Raw genomic sequence first — 4950 nt, forward strand, 5'->3', positions numbered from 1 at the left:
GTGTCTGTATCTCTGTGTGTGTGTGTGTGTGTGTGTGTGTGTGTGTGTGTGTGTGTGTGTGTGTGTGTGTGTGTGTGTGTGTGTGTGTGTGTGTGTGTGTGTGTGTGTGTGTGTGTGTGTGTGTGTGAGGCCATTTTTTCTACCCTCCTATCACCCCCCCCTCTCTCTCTCTCTCTCTCTCACTCTCTTTCTCTCTCCTCTACCCCCTCCCTCTCACCCTGTTCCCTCCCCTTCCAAGCCCTACCAGTTCCTCAGAACAGGTTAGGAGTGAATTGTGGAAACTCTCTCTCCTCAACTTCTCTCCTCTCTCTTCCCATTCCCTTAACACCATCTCTACCGCTCTATCTTATGTACATGTCGTCTTTCCTCTTTTACATGTCTCTATTTTCCTGTCTTTCGCTGTCTTCCTTTTTCAGTGGTGGAAGTGTTGCCAGACAGGTCAGGTCTCTCTCAACATCAGTCTTATCTGGCAGTTTCTGGTATTTTCCATAAAGGGTGAAGCTAGGAGAGTTGTCTTCATGTCTTTTAAGAAATAGATGCAGTATTTGTTGAGGAGTTTGCTCTTTATCCTTTCATCATGAGTGATGAACAACAGGAAAAAGAAAGACCTATACAATAAATACATATATTAATACAGATCAAAGAAAAAACACTGTCAAAAATATCCATTATTAGTGCTGTAGTATCTAATAGTATCTAATACTTGACCATGGCTAGACTGAATGGAACCTCCTCATAAATTACAACAAAACAGTCTAACCAAGTAAGGAAAAGATGTTGCTGAGTATCTTAACTCCATCCATGTCTACATCTCTACTGAGTTGAGTTGCTATGAGCGTCGGGCGGAGTGTACCACTGAACAGTACCAGTCAAAAGTTTGGACACACCTACTCATTCAAGGGTTTTTCTTTATTTTACTATTGTAGAATAATATGAAATAACACATATGGAATCATGTAGTAGTAACCAAAAAAGTGTTTAACAAATCAAAATATATTTTAGATTTTAGAGTCTTCAAAGAATATAAAATGTCCACCCTTTGCCTTGATGATAGCGTTGCACACCATTGGCATTCTCTCAACCAGCTTCATGAGGAATCCTTTTCCAACAATCTGTTCACCTCTCTGCGTCTCACAAAGAGACACATCGGTTTGAACCAACAATCTAAAATTTGGATTCATCAGACTAATGGACAGATTTAAATTGGTCAAATGTTCCCTGCTCGTGTTTCTTGGCTCAAGCAAGTCTCTTCTTATTATTGGTGTCCTTCAGTAGTTGTTTCTTTGCAGCAATTCGACCATGAAGGCCTGATTCATGCAGTCTCCTCTGAATTTATATATATTTTTTTAAATAATGTTTTTGTCAGATGCTCCGAATACAACAAGCGTAGACCTTACCGTGAAATGCTTTCTTACAAGCCCTTAAAGAACAATGCAGTTCAAGAAATAGAGTTAAGAAAATATTTACTAAATAAACTAAAGTTTTAAAAAGGTAACACAAGAAAATAACAATGTATATAGTCCGGGTGGCCATTTGATTCATTGTTCAACAGTTTTATGGCTTCGGTGTAGAAGCTGTTAAGGAGCCTTTTGGTCCTAGACCTGACGATCCTGTACCGGTTGCCGTGCAGTTTCAGAGAGAACAGTCTATGACTTGGGTGACTGGAGACTTTGGTAATTTTTTGGGCCTTCCTCTGATACCTCCTAGTATGCAGGTCATGGATGTCAGGAAGCTTGGCCCCAGTGATGTACTGGGCCGTATGCACTACCCTCTGTAGCGCCTTACAGTCAGATGCCGAGCAGTTGCCATACCAGGCGGTGATGCAACCGGTCAGGATGCTCTCGATGGTGCAGCTATATAATTATCTTCTTGAGGATCTGGGGACCCATGTCAAATCCTTTCAGTCTCCTGAGGGGAAAAGGTGTTGTCGTACCCTCTTCACAACTGTCTTGGTGTGTTTGGACCATGATAGTTCACTGGTGATGTGGACACCAAGGAACTTGAAACTCTCGACCCGCTCCACTTAAGCCCAGTCAATGTCTCTCCCTCAATGTTAATGGGGGGGGGGTGTTCGGCCCTTCTTTTCCACGATCAGCTCCTTTGTCTTGCTCACATTGAGGGAGAGGTTGCTGTCCTGGCACCCCACTGCCAGGTCTCTGACCTCCTCCCTATAGGCCGTCTCATCAATGTTGGTGATCAGGCCTACCACTGTTGTGTCGTCAGCAAACTTAATGATGATGTTGGAGTCGTGCTTGGCCGCGCAGTCATGGAAGAACAGGGGGTACAGGACTAAGCACGCATCCCTAAGGGGCCCCCGTGTTAAGGATCAGCATGGCAGATGTGTTGTTGCCTACTCTTACCACTCGGGGCTGCTCGTCAGGAAGTCCAGGATCCAGTTTCAGAAAGAGGTGTTTAGTCCCAGGGTCCTTAGCTTAGTGATGAGCTTTGTGGGCAATATGGTGTAGAATGCTGCACTGTAGCCAATGAACAGCATTCTCACATATGTGCTCCTTTTGTCCCGGTGTGAAAAGGCAGTGTGGAGTGAGATTGAGATTGCATCATCTGGAGATCTGTTGTGCGGTATGCGAATTGAAGTGGATCTAAGGTTTCCGGCATGATGGAGTTGCTGTGAGCCATGACCAGCCTTTCAAAGCACTTCAGGGCTACCGATGTGAGTGCTATGGTGCTCTAGTCATTTAGGCAGGTTACCTTCGCTTTCTTGTGCACAGGGACTATGGTGGTCTATTTGAAACATGTAGGTATTACAGACCCAGTCAGGGAGAGGTTGAAAATATCAGTGAAGACACTTGCCAATTGGTCTGCGCATGCTTTGAGAACACGTCATGGTAATCTGTCTGGCCGCACAGCTTTGTGAATGTTGACCTGTTTGAAGTTCTTGCTCACATGGTCTATGGATCACACAGTCGCCCGGAACAGCTGTTGCTCTCAAGCTTGCTTCAATGTTGCTTGCCTCGAAGCGAGCTTACATGGCATTTAGGTCGTCTGGGTTCCATTTGTAGTCTTTAATATTTTTCAATCCCTGCCACATCTGACGAGAGTCAGAGCCGGTATAGTAGGATTCAATCTTAGTCCTGTATTGACACATTGCCTGTTTGATGCTTCTTCTGATGGCATAGCACAATTTCTTATAAGCGTCCGAATTAGGTTCCAGCTCCTTGAAAGCGGCAGCTCTAGCCTTTAGCTCGGTGGAGATTGCCTGTAATCCATGGCTTTTGGTTGGAAAATGTATGTACGGTCACTGTGGGGACGACGTTGTCAATGCACTTATTGATGACTGTGACTGTGGAGGTGTACTCCTCAATGCCATTGGATGATTCCCGGAACATATTCCAGTCTGTGCTAGCAAAACTGTCCTGTAGCGTAGCATCCGCGTCATTTGACCACTTCCATATTGAGCGAGTCACAGATACTTCCTGCTTTGGTTTTTGCTTGTAAGCAAGAATCAGGAGGATATAATTATGGTCAGATTTACCAAATGGAGGGCGAGCGAGAGCTTTGTATGCGTCTCTGTGTGTGGAGTAAAGGTGGTCCAGAGTTTTTTTTCCATCTGGTTGCACATGTGACATGATGGTGGAAATTTGGGATGAGCATCTTCTGGATCAGCATTTTCTTGCTTACTTATGGCCTTATACAGCTCATTGATTGCGGTCTTAGTGCCAGCATCGGTTTGTGGTGGTAAATAGATGGCTATGAGTAATATAGATGAGAACTCTTGGTAGATAGTGTTGTCTACAGCTTATCATGAGTTATTCATTCTCAGGGGAGCAATACCTCGAGACTTCTTCATATTAGACAATGCGCACCAGCAGTTATTGACAAATAGACACACACCCCCGCCCCTCGTCTTACCAGACATAGCTGCTTTGTCCTGTTGATGCACGGAGAAGCCAGCCAACTCTTTATTTTCCTTGTCGTCATTCAGCCACGTCTTGGTGAATCATAAGACATTACAGTTTTTAATGTCCCATTGGTAGTATAATCTTAATCGTAGATCGTCCAGTTTGATTTCCAATGTTTGCACGTTGGCCAATAGTATGGAGGGAAGTGGTGGTTTACTTACTCGTCAGCGAATTCTTACAAGGCACCCACCCTCCTCCCCGTTTTCCTCCATCTTTTCTTCACGCCGATGACAGGGATTTTGGCCTTGTCTTGACAAAGCGGTATATCCTTCATGTCGAACTCATTAAATACATTTTTTTGTTGTCCAGTTCGAGGTGAGTAATCTCTGTTCTAATGGCCAGAAGCTCTTTTCGGTCATAAGAGATGGTGGTCGCAACATTATGTACAAAATGAGTTACGAACAACGTGAGAAAAAAAATAGCACAGTTGGTTAGGAGCCTTTAAAACAGTTGATGTTGAGATGTGTCTGTTACTTGAACTCTGTAAAACATTTATTTGGGCTGCAATTTCTGAGGCTGGTAACTCTAATGAACTTGTCCTCCGCAGCAGAGGTAACTCTGGGTCTTCCTTTCCTGTGGCGGTCCTCATGAGAGCCAATTTCATCATATGGTGGTTTTTGATGGTTTTTGTGACTGCACTTGAAGAAACTTTCAAAGTTCTTAAAGTAAAGATGGACTTTTGTTTCTCTTTGCTTTTTTGAGCTGTTCTTGCCATAATATGGACTTGGTCTTAGCCTCAACAGCACTCTGTAGGTAGCACCATGGTGTAGCCGGAGGACAGCTATTTGCTGTCCTCCTCTGAGTACATTAACTACAATACAAAACCTAGGAGCCTTATGGTTCTCTGACACACACACTTATCCCACCAGACATGCCACCAGGGGCCTTTTCATAGTCCCCACATCCAAAACAAATTCAAGAAAATATACAGTATTATGTAGAGCCCTTATTGCATGGAACTTCCTTCCATCTCATGTTGCTCAAATATACAGCAAACCTGGTTTCAAAAAACAGATAAAGCAACACCTCA

Source organism: Oncorhynchus masou, chromosome 11 (assembly GCF_036934945.1).
Source record: "Oncorhynchus masou masou isolate Uvic2021 chromosome 11, UVic_Omas_1.1, whole genome shotgun sequence".
Lineage (NCBI taxonomy): Eukaryota > Metazoa > Chordata > Actinopteri > Salmoniformes > Salmonidae > Oncorhynchus > Oncorhynchus masou.